Source organism: Gallinula chloropus, assembly GCF_964237585.1.
Source record: "Gallinula chloropus genome assembly, chromosome: 2".
Classification (NCBI taxonomy): domain Eukaryota; kingdom Metazoa; phylum Chordata; class Aves; order Gruiformes; family Rallidae; genus Gallinula; species Gallinula chloropus.
This window is the reverse complement of record NC_140086.1, coordinates 149,376,992-149,393,998: the sequence shown is the minus strand read 5'-3', so window position 1 is coordinate 149,393,998 and position 17,007 is coordinate 149,376,992. Positions and strand designations below refer to the sequence as shown.

Genomic DNA, 17,007 nt, shown 5'->3' with positions numbered 1-17,007 from the left:
GGTTTTAAGCAACAGAACCTATTTGGCCATCAGCTTCCCAGGCATTCAGTAGATGGCACAGCCCTTTAAAACCTCTGTGAACTACCTGTTTGTAAATAACAAAGCATACTATGCTACTAATTCTGAACAAAGAGTAAGTAAATAAAATTTTAGCATCAACTGAGATAGGCAAATGTTTGTCCAGTGTTATTTAGTTGGCAGTGAAGAACAAATCCCATGAAACTGTCAGAGTCGTTTTTAATGATGTATTTTCAAATCCATTAATGTGTGCTCTATGACACTACTGTGCGTTTACCAAGTAAATAAAGTAACTAAGCTGTTGTTCTCATTAATCTCCAGTTCTTCATTAAATATCAAGCAGCACTCCTTTCCCTATGAGCTTTGTTCCACTAAAAATTATGCTTACCTACATAGAGTATTTTTGGCAGATGCAAAATTGCTCAACCTCATTCTCCAGGGGCCTTCTGACTACGTCAGCATCCCATCCACTCAGAGACCATCAGAGCCTGCTACATTGCTAATATTATATCATGTAAACAACACTTATAAAACATACCAAGATCATCACTATTCTGTTTTGCATCTTTGTGGTCAGTGCCAGACTGAACAGCAACATGCAGGGCTCTAAGGACATCTTCCAGTTCTACTGCAAATATTTCTCATCCAATTAGAAACCTGTTATTTGTAACGGGGGGTTCAACAGCTAAAAATTGTTTGGCCTACACTTAGAATTCAGTGTTATTAATAGCAGTGAGAATTCATAAGAAAATGCCTGGTAGCAGCAGAGTGACCAAATAAGCAATGAAGTTGTTGTTCTGAGAAAACAGGTGCTATACTTCTGCAGATTTCAATGTGAAATCACACTTCACATCACAAAACACTATTATCACATTGGCAGAACGCAGCCTTCTTTTAAACCTTTAAGCCAAACTATACAGCTATTTTAAAAGTGTTTTGTGTCAACATCTAAAAAGACACTGACAACAGGAAAATCGGATCAACAAATGCAGGTAACATTCAGGGCATAAAAATAAGCACCTGAATTGCAGATCTGTCTCTGACACTCTATTCCATTGTTGCTTGCTCCAGTAAGTGCTACATTTCACACTAGTAGAGCTGGCCTTGAAGAGAGACATTTTTCCACTGTTCATTAACTAGCACGTATTTAATAGAAGATACTAGACAAAAAGCCTAATTACATGGAAATCTAAGCATTTGTTTGAGGGCTGTTGCTCGAACAGCAACTATCTTCATCCATTTGGCAATAAAGAAGGTACATACACAGAAAGAGGCACTGGGTTTGGCCAACACAAACAGAGTATGAAACAACTGGCAGACAATGATTTCTTTATTATTATGCTGCTAAGAGCGGCTGCCATAGGGAGACATTGATCAAAACTCTGTGAAACTCAGATGACTTAGCAAAGTACCACTTGGCATGCAGAGTACACTATGACCTCAAAGACCTGAGCAGTCCACCAAAAAAATCAAAACCATAACCAGGGTATTATATGCAACAATTACCTTATGCTACCTGTTCTACTCTTTTCTAGATGTGTTTCTAATTGGGTGGGTATTTATGTAATTTCTGCACACACAGGTCATTCACTAATATATATTTTACCATACAAGTCAGGTCATGGGTACTCAATGGTATCAAAGTGGTTGCCATCTGTTAAAGGAGGAGAAAAAATGAGGGTAAAAATTAAGAAAGGTCAAAAAAGAAAACCAAAATATTATTATTTGGATAAAAAACCCTTAAGTATGAATGTAGACAGTTTTACTATCTTGGCTGGGTAGTTTTACCACCTAGGTTAGGAAACTTGAGTCTTTTCTAAATTGAGACATACACAAGCATCATACTTCCTTATTTTTGTTGCCCGGACCGGGCTCACAGACAATAGATGATGTCAGCCTCCTGGCCTGTAGATAAATATTAAAGCATAATTCTATTTTTAGTTAACTTCCTAAGGAAATAAGACATATGCAACAGTGTTAACACTCAGCCCTCTGTCTTTTTTTTTTTTTTCAAATCCACAGCTAACTTGAACAAACATTGGTAAAAGGCTAAATGTCTCAAAGGTATGACCTGCCCTGAACCTTCTGGGGCAGGTGTAAGAAAGGCATAGTAAAGGGCTTATTAAAAGGCTGGAGGGAGTGGCTGACCAGCACCCTGTCATTGCCAGCCCAGGGACAGCACTCATGTTCCATCAAAGAGATAAGAATATGGGGGTTGAAGAGAGGGCACAGCAGCACAGGCTATATGTAACAAGCATCTGTTAAAGAAAGAAGAAAAAAAAAAGAAAAGGGAGACTTGATTAGAGTCACTGCTCATGAAACACCATATATACATCTGCATATAGCAGCCTATGCTCTGACTCAGCAGGAAGATTAGTTCAATTGTTTAATGGGACTTATCCATCCCTGATTAAAATGATCCTAAGTGCTCCTCACAATCTTTAAAATATGTCCCTTGACACTAATAATTTTATGATGAAGGCTAAATTATGTTCAGATCAAATTAAAAAAATTGAGGTAAATTGCATTAGGCTATTTAAGACAAATGTTCATTCTGAACAGCTATTACATGTTTATTCTCATATCCTGTAGGAACAAGGACATAAAGGTGATCTGTCTTAACAAAATCTACAGATGCAATGCGAAGCAAAGACAGGGGAAAACTTAACTAACGACATCTGGTTTTCCTCTGTGTCAGTGTCTTTATTGCCAGTAACCACCATAAATTACTTCCCCATCACCAACTGTGAAGTCACACCACCATGTGTCTACTCCCATTACCCTGTTCCTGGTGCCATTTTCCCTTGCTTTCCAGATGTTCTATTTTCTTCCTCAACAAACTCCAATGTTAAAGTAACATACAGCATTGTTATTTGTATGTCTTCTCCTTTCCTGAACTTAGGTTTCCTGCCCTGTAGTCAGAGTTCAATTTTTTCCCCTCCAGATATATTTTTTTAACTTACCATATTTATCTTCCCCCCTTCTCCATTTATTTGTGTTGTCCAGGGGCTTGCATTCTGTGTTAATTACATTTTCTCTCCCTTCCTCAGCAGAAGACAAAGTGGAGACACTTTACTTCCCCCCCCCCCATCCCTCCCCGGGCATCAACGCCGAGCACTCACTAGTTACTTCTGCACCACGTTCACCAACTTCCCACGTTTTCTCTACCCACCTCCATCCACCCAGGAATATGCGTAGCACTGAGCAAACACAAAGCATCTGCACCAGTGTCTGCCCTCTCTAAAGCAGCTGGCCTACCTGCACTTCCATCACTCTAGCACTAAAATCAGAGTCTAAAATAAACTGGCAGGGCTCACTTGAGGGCTTCAAGGCTGAGAAGAATGGCAGGAACAACCACAATACCTGAGAAGTGAAGTGGCAATGATTTCTTAGGTACTAATGTGCTCACTCATTCTACAGGCAATGCCTTTACTGCAGGGGCCAAAGGCTGCAGATAGGCTAAAAGGCCCAGGAGATGCCCCAGAACTCCATGACTGACTCTGAAAAACACGAGAGCATTTGGAACGTTGGAGAGCTGGGTGGAACAAGGGAAGCCTTACCAGTGCTTTCACAAGGAAAGGCCATGCTACATTTATGTTTTCAGGATAAGAAACACAGCTGCTAAGAGAGAAGACTGCTATGCAGGCGAAGTGTGCTAAAGCATATAGCAGCTTAAAGGAGGCCTGTGGCCTAGGAAAAAGGGAAGATTAAAGGGGTTTGCATGAGAACATTAAGAACATGCATGAGAACAGAGAGCAAGCTATAACACTAAATTGCACTTAAGTATCACTAATTTTCCCAAAAAAGAACAAGATCCCTTTGCTAGGCTCACACTCAACCCATCTTGCTAAATAAAGCCTAAATTATGGGCTAATCACCTCAGTCTCCCTGCACAGTTGACAGGGATGAATCTAATGCCTATGTGTTATTCTGTGCACATTTCAACATGGAGATACAAATTAGAAATTGACTCTGTTTGGAGAAGAATTGCCTAAAAATAAAATAAACAAAGAAACCCCCATCAAAGAAAAAAAAAGCCCTTAACATGTAATTATACTACTACATCCTTTTGATGTGTCTGTAGAATGGTAGAAAGTTGGCAATAATATTTTTAAAGTGTGTTTAAAACTGAAATAGTGTGGAGCTAGGAATGGGATTCACTCTGAGCTTTCTAAGCTTATCATACTCTCTCACACGTGGTCTGAACCTTCCCTAACCTCCTCATGCTCGCTTCCCTTCAAATGGTTTGATTCCTCCCAGACAGCCGGCAGCATCTTCAATTTTCTTCCCAGCAGGTCTGAGTGATCCTTGCCTCCTCCCAGCCTCTGTTTTCTTCAGCAAGCTCCCTGGCTTCCCACACCGCCCGCACTCTTACCATGGATATCTGGAGAACACGCCCACCAAACGTGTGCAGCCCTTTCACACCTTCAGCAGCACAACCCAAACAAAAGTGCACGAGCATTCTAAAAAAGAATCTCTATACATATGAGAAAGAGAGAGACACAAGGATGTTACACTCACTACGCATGGTGGTACACTGCATACCTGATTTAATAATGTGCATACACACTTTGTATCATTTCTATATCTCACACAACTGGAAACAGGCATCAAAATACCTGTAACCTCATCACATAAATTTTGTTATCGCTCTCCTTTCTTGCTAAGAGCTTCACACAGATGGTTCAGGAAAATATTTCAGGTGCTTCTTTTCTCCCTACATAATGAGCCTACAGATGGGAGCCGCTATACACCATCAGATGCACTGCCCACTTACAAGACTTTTCCCTCACAGATAACGAGCATTAAAAATTTCAGGGGAAAGTGGAGAGAAAAAAAAAATAGAAAAAAAAAAAGAGGCAAACAAAAGAGAAGAAATGGAAGAGTAGGAGGAGGTAGGTTTTCACCTCCACAGGCATCACTCAAGTTACAAACTGTGTCAAACAGCGAAGTGCTAGATTGTTTTTCCTGCCCCAAACTTGTTCAGTGTTCAACTCCCTGCTATTTTGTCATCCTATTTAGAACCACCCTGACTTTCTTAGTGCTAAGCCAAAGCAATAGTATTTCCCAGTGTTCTATATTCAAGATGCAAGCCCAAGTATCAGGCTAAAGTAAGGGTGTTTATACACCACTAAACGAGCAGAACTAAATGGTTTTCTGAGCGATAGATATTTCTGCAGAATACCTATCCACATTTCTAAGGCATCCATCATGGTAGGATCTTCTGACAAAAAAGTTTTGTTCTATTTAAGTCTCCAAAGACTTTCTTGTTCAGTGCTGGAACACTGAACAGAAGGTGGAAAAAAAATAAATTGTCACATAAGTGCAGGCGTAGAAAAATCCTGCAAATCCTACATTATGTTACTGATTTCTTCTCTGCTTTCTGCACAAACGACTGATACAAACAAGACAGAATCACACACACCCAGCAGACAGCCTGTGAACTCATCAGGGACACATTTGAAAAGGCATGTACTCAACAGCTAATTGCTTTGGGTAAGACAACAGTACAGAGGGTTACACCTACAAGGATTCTACATTAATTGTAGGGCAAGAAACATTCAGCCCTGAATTACGACAGGTTTAGGTTTATTACAAAGCTCCACAAACTTTCTCCTGTTCTCTGTCACAAAACAGGTGGAATTAAAGCCTGTTCTTGGGCAGATCTTTCAGCTGTGAATTATCATGTCAAAGTTTCAATCACAAAAACAATTTAAGACACACAAGTCTTTTGCCATCTCTTGTGCACATTAACATGTGCAGTATCCACACTTAGCACGAGGGAAATAAGCCACCTATGAACACATGCTGCCTATGAACTCACAGCTACTCTTTAAGGTGTTTGCAGGTGGAAAAAATAAAAACCTTTACAGAAGCTCATTAAACGTTGCTATAAAGACAGAAGACCAAACACCTCAGTGAGGCTTACAGCTCTGTTGGGGACAGACCCCAGTGACCCTGATGAAATAACCACTGCAATGCTGAAACGCATAGCTCATATTTTATTTTCTGTTTAAAACTACCCTGAAAATCCTCCAAGTGACTGAAATGGGTCACAATATTAGAAAAGGTATGTCTATTTGTAGGGTAATATTCATTATTAAATGAGTAGTTGATTTTTTAAGAGACACACAATATGATATAGATTCCACATAATTCTTTGTTACTGATGAAAACAGCAAAGGTTCTGCAGCCTGAAATGTTTGCTTGGCATTACAAAGGGAGGTGAGAAAAATTCTCACATAGGACAGATGTGTATTGAAATATGAAAAGTGTCTGGATGACAGAGGAACCTGTGCAATGTCAAATCTACCTGTCCTTGGTTTCAAAATAGCAAGTTAAAAAAACGTGTAGAATCACATAAACATTAACTGCATTTTAGCACTAAAAAGGGCAAAATTTTGGCTATAAAGAAAACAAACAAACCCACAAAAAATCCTGCCTTTACAGATTTTCCTCTTAAAATAGAAGGTCTTTTTGCCCCCCCCCTTTTTTTTTTTTAATTTCCTTACCCATTCATGAAGGAAATAAAGATTTGGCTTTCACTCATATTCACACCCAATTAAGAGCTCTGTAGTGTCTGGTCAGCAGCTGACACAGAACTAGAGCAGTAACACACCCAGGACCACCGCTACACCATCTATACCCAAGTAGAGCCTGTTTACTCAGCTTAAGTGTTACAATGGGAGGGCGCAGGGAACTGTAAGAACAATGTACCCCTACTGAAAGTATCACAGCAGCAGCCATGAAATCAGCTCTCCGTCTCAAGCCAGAGGTCTGGACAGACTGGACATTCATATCAGAGAGTGGGTACTCTGCAGCATCACCTCTGATACCAGGTGACATCAGAGATGGTGAGTTAGTGACAGTGCAGTCCTGCTGGTATTATCCTATGGACACAGCTAGGATCCACTGTGCGCCAGTGGCAAAAACTCAGAGCAAGCCCAAAGCAATCCTGAGACTGTGACAAAGTGGACAGCTCCATCGAGCCTCTGCTATTTTTCTGCTAAAGGTATATTTATGTACTTTAAAACATACATCCAGATGCCTAATATCAGTCTTTTTTCTACATTCTTCCTCCTGGGCTGCAAAAGACTACGTAGAGAAGTCATGCCTGCTCATTTAGGGATTTTACATAACTGCCCTCGACAGGCACACAAACAGTGTGTCAGCACACATGATGCCTTCCCAAAGCAGTTTTCACTACTTGACCTCTCCTGCACAGCATCACTGCTGGAAAACTGCAAACAGAACACACTAGCTCAGACCCACAGAAGTTCAAGACACTGTAAAACTGAACCCAGACCCAAGTTTACCCAGAACACAAACTGCTCAGGAACTAAAGAAAACTACAAATGTCACTGTCCAACAGCCTGTGGGCAGACAAATTAAACATGTGAACAGGCTACCATGGGCAAATAGGGGAAAGGAAACACCCCAGTGCTGTTTCTCATCCCTAGCAATGCGGTTTTAACTGCTCCCTTCAGCAGCATCGGGTGCAGGAGACCCTCCCATAAGACACACTTAGTCTCTGCATCTGGAGGGAGTTACAATCCAGCAAAATGATTTAATGAAATTTAAAACTGCATCTTCACTTAAATAGGATGCTGTACACATGTGGACTTGACCTGCAATAAATACTCCCTACAACAGCGAGGAAGCTCAGCAGAAGACTAATGATATGCAGGTAGCTACAGACAAGGTTGTGCCACCCAGCCGCTGGCAGAGACGGGCATGAGCACCTCCTACTGCCAACCACAGGAGGACACTGGGTGCCCACACCGTAAAAATCAAACTTTTGTTCAGAAAAGAAGAAACATGCCTGTCCAGTAAGCTCTATAAACCAGAAACTGGTACTCAGCTCAGTACGCCAGCTGGATTACAAACACAGCCTGTACACAAGCCAAGGAAGGACAGACTGCCCACCAACACCCCCACACTGCAAATGGGCACGCACACAGAGATTCATACCTGCAGCTGGGAACTTACATAAAATGAAAGCAAAGGGGGGAGAAAAACAAGGAAAACTCTTCACAAGGCAGATGAAGGTCAGCATAGGAGAGCAAATATTGAGCAAAGACAGTAGCCTACCTTAAGGAAATTAAACTATAACACTGTAAGCTAGCACCCACTCCTGTAATAAGCTAGGCTACTGCTGGAGTTTGCCTTGAACAGTGCCCAATGACATGTTAATAAATTGATCTAAAGGTTACCTGGTTCTGCAAGGATTTCCACCTGACACACACTGGTACTTTGCAGCATCAAATAAATTTTACAGAAATATCAATTCAACATTTTACCTTCCAGAGCAGAAATTCAACATGCTAAGATTAAATAACGTTACCTCTCTGCTGGGAGTGACAAAACATTTTAGTAACAGCTGCGTCCCATAAACAGAGCTAAAAACACCATCTCAGAAGAAACTTCATGAAGACAGTTACAATAAACATAGTCCTTGACTAGAATAACAGAAGGCTTGAAAGTAGGCATTTTGCATACCATATTAAAAAAAAAATAAAAGTTAATACGTTAATATTTTTGGTTTGTACTGCTCTGACTTCATTCTATCCATCTTCTGTTACCACTCTGCATACGTCGCCAATCACTTCGATCTTCAGTTTTCCTTACAGAAGCCAGGCTGCCTGGTCTCAGTGTTCACTACTTAGCTAAAACCATGCACAAGTTTACTGCTTCAGAGAAATCATTCTTCAGACTGAAGCTTTGAAATTCAGTCCATTCCTTTTTGATTTTTTTTAATCATGCCTTAAACAAAAAAGTAATTTTATCTTATTTTATCTACTCCTTTAACTTAGACCTTATACGAAGCTTCACTTACACTTCAAATGGCAAATTTGTTATCTTTCGGATGGACACTAACTATTGAACAACAGAACCTGACCTTTTACAGAGGTAAGAGCCGATGCTTCTCCAAATGTACATGCTGTATGCTGGATACTTAAAACAGAGTAAGAAAAAAAGAACCAGTATGTTGAACCACTGAAAAATTTCCCTAATGAAGTAAGAATGCCTCTAAAGTTGAGGGAAAACAAATTTAATTAGTTTAAATGTTTCTGGGGTCAAAATGGACTTCAAAATTTTTTCATCTGAAAATGGAATATACTGAAACACAAATTAGATACTGGTTTTAAAAGACAGAAAAGAAACAGTTCATACCAGACACAAAAAGGGAGACCACAAAATAGATCTATACTGACCAAATAGAAGGCAAAAATCAAACCAGACATAAGGTGTATGTAACACATGCTTCATACAGCAGGCAGGATCTCCTAGGACAAGCACTTGCTTTGGTAATGAGAACTGAAGGAAAAGATACATTACCCAACCAGCAATTCCTCTTGCCCTAGTTCTAGCATCTTCCTTCCCATGAGAAGTTGTATTTCGTTGTTTAAGCATATTTCATCTTAAGTATCACTGAACCTCTATAGGTCTCTGCCACCTGACAAGCACCAGAGCCCATTCTATAGGATGCTACACTGTGAGAAAAGCAAGCAGGCACAAGATCTTTCTCAGAGATGAACATTTAAGGTAATTTCCCTTAATTCTCATACCACTGCAACTAACTGAGGAATAAGTCAGACCAACCAGAGCAGCAATAAACGTTTCTTAGCTGCCTCGCAAGATGTGAACCAGAAGACCCACCACCTCAAGGTATGTATATCAGTGCACACAGCCTGGGGAACAGACAGGACAAGCCGGAGCTCTGTGCCCAGTCAGAAAACTTTAATATTGTGGGAGTCACTGAAACATGGTGAGCTAACTCACGTGACTGAAGGATCATGATGGATGGCCATAGCCTGTTTTGTAAAGACAGACAGGGAGAAAGAGGTGGAGAAGTCTCGCTCTACGTTCATGAGAATCTGGATGCTATAGAACTACAGCAATTGTGGAAGCCCTATTGAATGCTTCTGGGTCAAGATCAGAGGGACTGTCTCCAAGGGGGATCTTCCAGTAGGCACCTGCTACCAACCTCTAAACCAAGGCAATAAGGCCAACTAAGCAATATTTGGGTTGCTTAAGCAAGCTTTGGGTCAAAATAATATGTTTCTTATGGGTGACTAACTATCCAGACATCTGTAGGAGGAACAATACATCAAGTTCCTGGAATGCATAGAGGAAAAAAGCATATTTGAATATAGAAATAAGACACATTAAATGCATAACATTTTCTTGATAGGTTTTAAAAGTAAACTAACAAGCCTTGCACAAGGAAATTATAAAATGTAACAAACCAGAGCTACAACACATCATTTCACATCTCACAAGCAGAATTATTACTGAGAGCAAGAAACCAAACAAATTCATCTGCAGATGTGTGTGTGGTGCTTATTTTGGGAATAGTCTTCATGCAAAATTAAAGATCCCTTTCTAAAGGAGAGATGTAGATGAAAACATCTGGGGCTAGTGGCAGGAGAAACCACTTTCTTACTAAAACAGAGCTATGTTACCAAAATGAGGAGAAAATGGTAGCAATAGGAAATCTCAGGAAAAGCAGAGAAAGGCAGCACAGAAAATTCTGTTGAGCAGCACAGTGTAAGAGTTTAAACCTTTTCTAAAACCTGCAGAAAAGAAGACATGTATAGCTTCCAGATATACCAATTCCAGCAGGAGAAGACAGAAACAGTTTCCCATTAACATTCTAATAATGGAAAAATGCCCAAGGGAAGCAAACCCTGAATGCAGCAGCAAGCATTTCAAAAGCTATTTGTGGCAATAAGCTGCAGAGAGCCAACACCCACATGGTTATCTCCAGCCAGCCCCACTCCACAAAGTAGTCAGCACTGATGAAAGAAATGGAGACTGTCAGACAGAAAGAACAGTCCACATATACAGGTACAATGGAAAAGCAAAAAAAAAAAAATAAAATTAAAAACCCAGGTCAGATCACAGGCATCCCTTCAGAAACTGCTGGGAAATGTGAGCACAGGCAGGTAACAGGACACTGATGTTTCAGAGGCTGTGTGCTGCCCTAAAGGAACACTTCCATCTGCAATCTTTTGCTGGTAGAAACACAGATAAATACACTCCAAGACTTCAGAACAACAGTGGCAAAAACGTTGTGGATGAGTCAGTTGGTTAGGGTTTTTTTTTTCAGTTTAAAAAGTTTCAAATAATAACTGGCATCAAAAGGGAACCTGGGTGTTTTGTTTCAGTCTGTCAGCACAGTTAGTTGTCAACTTGTGTAGCTTCTCCCAGAAGCAGAGCATCTCCCACAGCAGTGCCCAAACACCCTCACCAGGAGAACATCTCCCTGGACAAACACTCGCTTCTCCTACACAGAACCCACAATGAAAAGAAATATATATATATATATATATATAATCTCTAGCACCCCAAATCTACAACCCCAAAGAACAGGCTATCCAGTTCTATCAATACCACTTTATTGTTCAGGACTCAGAAGACATGGGGACAAATAACAAAGCCAAAACAGAATAGAAGGTTTTTGTCACAACCAAAGAATGAAGAGCAGCTATAAAAAGGCCACTGGCTACACACAACATGTTTCAAGTATTTATAGAAAATAGCTGTTAGAAACCCACAACAGGCACACCTCTCTCCAGAGAGGAGCTGGACACCAAAAAAACCACCAAGCCAAGCCACGCCCCAATCCCCTGCGTGGGGAACGCACAACACCCCTTCTCCCATCACTGCCGAGGCCAGATGAACAAAGCAAAGCAGATCATGCCAGCACACGCTGTTATGGGCAGCACTGCGTGGGTTCACAGGGAAGCTCACCACACTCGATACTGTACAGCCCACCTGTCTGTCCATTACCAACACCGCTTTCTTGACAACTGAGGGACAGAGGTATATATTCAGGAAGCCTACTGAGTCATAGAAGAATCACCTGGGTTGGAAGAGACTCTCTAGACCACTGAGTCCAACCACAGCCTAACCTTGCCTACTCCACCTCCAGATCACATCCTTAAGCACTTCACCTCCACGCCTTTCAAATACCTCCAGGAATGGTGACTCTACCACCTCCCTGGACAGTCTATTTCAATATTTGACAACCCTTTCAGTAAAGAAATTCTTCCCGATATCTAACCTAAATCTCCCCTGGTGCAATCTGAAACCATTTCCTCTCATCCTATCGCTTGTCGCCCAAGAGAAGAGACCAACCCTGACATCTCTGCAACCACCTTGCAGGTAGTTGTAGAGAGCGATAAGGTCTCCCCTCAGCCTCCTTTTCTCAAGGCTACAAAGCCCCAGCTACCTCAGCCAGTCCTCATAAGAGTTGAGCTCCAGACCCTTCACCAGCTGCATCGCCCTCCTCTGGATGCACTCCAGCATTTCCATGTCCTTCCTGTAGTGAGGAGCCCAAAACCAGACACAGTACTCAAGGTGCAGCCTCATCAGAGCTGAGTACAATGGAACTATCACTTCCTTACTCCTGCTGGCTGTACTATACCTGATACAGGCCATGATGTCAGTGGCCTTCTTGGCCACCTGGGCAGACTGCCTGCTCGCATTCAGCTGGCTGTCAACTAACACCCCACACATATATTTTTTCTCTTTTTCCATGCATTTTTATGACACAAGACTTCACCTATAAACACTTTCATTAAAGCACAGAAGACAGTATTTCACAAGAAAAAATTATGCAAATTGAGGCAATTTCAGGACCACACAGGTCCACTTCATCCCTGGGTAGTATGCTGAAGGTAGCCAACAATACCACTGCCAAACTACTGTAACTACACAAAAGCCAACAGAACTGGGTACATAAATATAAATAAGTTAACAACTTTAGACTTAGGTTTCCCAAAAGGGTATTGCCAAGAGAAGAAAAAAAACCCCAACAATTATTTCAATTGTTTCCACTGTACATGATCATTTCTAAATATCAAGGATTTAATGTAATTAGTTTGCTGTTAGGTCAATTTTCTTTAGAGTAGCAGATTCCATAACCAAATAAGCATTATGTTTCCAGTCCTTCAATTCTTGTTGTTTCTTTAAAATAGTAGTAACAGCAACTAGCCAGTAAAAAAAGCGGGTTCAAGTAAGTCCCAGGCTGCACGGGCAGCCCATCACACAGTCCATTTCATACAGGAATATAATTTTGGAGGAGGGAAAAGGAAAGGAAGATTAGTTATCTGAACAATGTTTACAGAAGGGAAAAATAATCAGACTGTAGAATACAGAACAAAGGTTTGTCTTACCAAAACAAATATAATGTTTATATACATGCCAGTATTTTATCCTGAAACACAGGAAGCCAGAAAACCTTATCAGTTTTAAAGAGATTTTAAAGATCTCATTAAAGGCAGATAGAAATTTAAAGAACACGGAATGTTTTGAAGGATCATCCTGGTCTGTGAGAGGGCATATTTGGTTGTGCCCAGGTTGACTCTTCTCCACAGATCAATATTTTAGAAGAAAAACTGCTTCCTTCAGATGAAAACTTACTTTTGTGTAATCAAGCTAAAATAGCTAAAATCTCCACATTAGGAATGCTTAAGAGACTTAATATTCTTGGAAGCCTAAGACAAGTGTAATAGCAATAATCACAGACTGAGACTTGATCAGCAGATGTCAAGGTCCAACACAAAACCACTAGAAAAGGCTATGGGGCGTTTACAGAGACACCGCAACAGGATGGGTGTAACAACACTGCTGTGTACTGTTGAACCGGAAAGATTTCACGAATGGTGTTCTCTGGCTTCAGTCACCAACTATAAATAGCATCAACCTCAAAGCATTAGGAAAGACAACATGCTAAGTGGAAACCTCTGCTAAAAGAAATCGATTCAACCACAAGCCTGTATTTTGGTGTTGGCAGAGTTTCTCGTGACTTAAGATAAAAAAGCAGACACATTAATGCTGTACACAATAGGAACTGAAATAATAAGGTCTCAAGAAGCAGAAAACATGAAGCTTGCTAGGGAATTAAATATGGGTTTTAGTCCCAAGACACAAACAGATACTACACTGTCCATTGGTGTCATTTTGTACTGGTCAAGCCCACTTAATTGTCAAAATCAAGCTTCCACCTATGCAAGCTTCTGCATTAAACCTAGGTGTAAGATGGTGGCCAATAAGGATTATAATATCATTTCTTAGATGGAAAAATGGATGCTGACAGACAGAAGCACGGATTTAATGTTGGGCTAAAAATTTCCATCACACAACTGGCGCATGGTGCAGTTCTTTGAATAGCTCCGTTATTGGTGTTCCTGCAATGACTAGCATTTCTCACCTGGGAAAAGGCTTGTAGTATCTGGCAGTGATTGAGGTGAAAAGATCCCTCCTGACAGAGTGTAACTCCATAAAAATCTGAATCATGAAACTGCATTACAGAAACTGATGAATTACAATAATAAAATCAGGTTGTGGTAGTAGGGGAGGAACTGTAAGAAATATTTTCCCCATATAATAAAGAGTGAATATATGTCATTGGATTTATTTTTTGCAAGTTTAATCATGTGAGAAAGTATCTTACTGTGCAAGTATTTCTACAAAATAAGCTATATAAACTAAATAAAAGAGTTACACTTACTGAGAAAGTGAATTATTCAACAAGAGTCAGAATGGCAGATTTATCAGCCTTGCAAAGTAAAAATCTATTATGTATCATCACTGATAAATATTTTATTTTAAAAAAATCCAACAACAAAAACAATCTGCAGTGAATCAAGAAACCAGTAAGTGCCCTGCTAGTAAGAATGTTGCTTTGAGGTGCATCTGTGTTAGGGAAGCAAAGGCTTCTTATCTAACAGGAGAGAAATTCCTGTGGGGGTTGGACTCGATCTCTTGAGGTCCCTTCCAACCCCTAAAATTCTGTGAAATTACACTAAATGTCACCTAAGTCACACACACACACACACATACATACATAAACCACCCCCCAAAACTGCAACAACTAGTATAGTGCCTTCCTGGCCTTGGAAACCACACTGCACAATATTTCCTGTACTATTAAATCATGTAGTTATGTAGTAATTTGCAGTTCATTTCCTCCTACGCTGTGCCCAAAAAGATCCTGAGGGCAACTCTTTACACTATTTAAGTTATAGAAGATGTATGCAGAGGGAAAACTGCAGAGATGATCTTGGGGGGAATCTTTAAAAAACCCCTTCCATATCTCACTAATTATGCTTTAAAATTATGTTAAACATCTCCCAAGGAAGATGATAAGCATACCAATGCCTGAAAGATTGAAAATCCTAAACTGAAGAAGTTTTTTGGGGAAAAAAACCCACTACCAAACCCCTCTTTATTAGCAGTTCTTGTAAAAAGACTAATATTAGGATTTATATCATATATAACCAGAAACCACACAAAGCAGACAATTAACAGGTAAGGTGAGAAGGAGAAAAAGGCAGGAGGAACAGGGAGAAATCTGAACAGCACCATCACAGGCCACAAATTAGCATCATATTAAAATGATCACAGAAGCAAAGACCAGTGAAGCATCATTTATTTATGTGTTATGATCTTCCAAAGTAAAATCAATATAGAATACAGACATTTTATAAATATCAACACTAAATAGAAAAATAAAAGCATTTTCAGAATGCAGAAATTTGGTTTAGCTTAAAAGAAAAATATAGCTTTTGTTTAAATTCTTTTTTTTTAATTCAAAATTACACCTGATATAGCAGACCCAACTTGCATATTGCCGCAATCTACAGCTTAGCCCTGTAGAAAGTATATTTACAGAAAACATAGCTGGGACAGACATCAGAGATGTTTCTTCCCACACCTCAGTCACCTTATTAAAGTGCAAAACCCAAAGCTAGTGTAATAAGCATAGATATTTTTTTTCTTGAAGAAAACTAATTAATCCCAAAGCTCTATCAAAGCTTAATATAAGCTTCTACAGAGTTAGACAAGCTCAAAGCTTCTAGCTTTTCCTATGCTGCACACCCTTTATAGATGTTAGAAAAAAAAAAAATAAAGGCATCTCAAATTACAAGGAAAAAACCTACCACTGAGAAATAAAAAATAAGGCCAAATTAGCATTGCATGTCTTCTGGGGTTTTATTCCTTTTCTCTCAATATTCTTTATTCTTATAATATTGCTGTATTTAATTGTGCAGTAATCCCACCTGATCAGAAGTGCAATTAAAAGTATAACCTCTCCTCTGAACATGGCAGACACACCAATAAAATAACTAAAGTCTGGATTTTTTTCCCAGCCACATGGATGCACAACACTAGAAGAGCCCCGCTGCCTCTGTGTTCCCCTCACAGGGCTGTGGGAGCACACGGAGACCCAAACTGGCAGATGGAAAGTACCACACAGCATCCATACGTTCACCAATACCCTGAGACTGCTGCTGAAAATGGAGGCAATAGGAAGGACTGTGGATGGATTCAAGTGCTTTTGAGAGGTATGGCTCACCCTGTCTCACCTCTGGCAGCTCGCCTTGCCAAGTTAGTTGAAATCATAGAATCATTAAGGTGGAAAAAACCTCCAAGATCATCTAGTCCAACTGTCCCCCTACTACCTATGTTACTAACTAAACCATGTCCCTAAGTACCTCATCCAACCTTTCCTTAAACACCCCGATGGACGGTGAGTCCATCACCTCCCTGGGCAACCCATGAGAAGAAGTATCTCCCAATTTCTAACCCAAACCTCCCCGGCACAACTTGCAGCCATTTCCTCTTGTCCTCTCACTAGTTATCCACAAGAGGCTGACCCCCAGCTCACAACTTCCTTTCAGGTAGTTGTAGAGAGTAATAAGGCCTCCCCTGAGCCTCCTCTTCAGACTAAACAGTCCCAGTTCCCTCAGATGCTCCTCATAAAACTTGTGTTCCAGACCCTTCACCAGCCTCGTTGCAATGCTCCAGGGCCTCAATGTCTTTCTTGTAGTGAGGGGCCCGGAGCTGAACACAGTATTCAAGGTGCAGCCCCACCAGAGCTGACTACGGGGTCCTGCTGTCTACACTATTCCTGACACAAGCCAGGATGCCATTGGCCTTCCTGGCCACCTGGGCACACTGCAGGCTCATGTTCAG

General features: G+C 40.5%; 1 protein-coding gene across 3 annotated transcripts in view; it reads right to left on the bottom strand.

Annotated features, from left to right (window-relative positions):
* CCNY (cyclin Y) overlaps positions 1-17,007 on the bottom strand; it is a 117,400-nt gene that overhangs the window by 71,354 nt on the left and 29,039 nt on the right. The gene's annotated exons all lie outside the window — the stretch shown is intronic.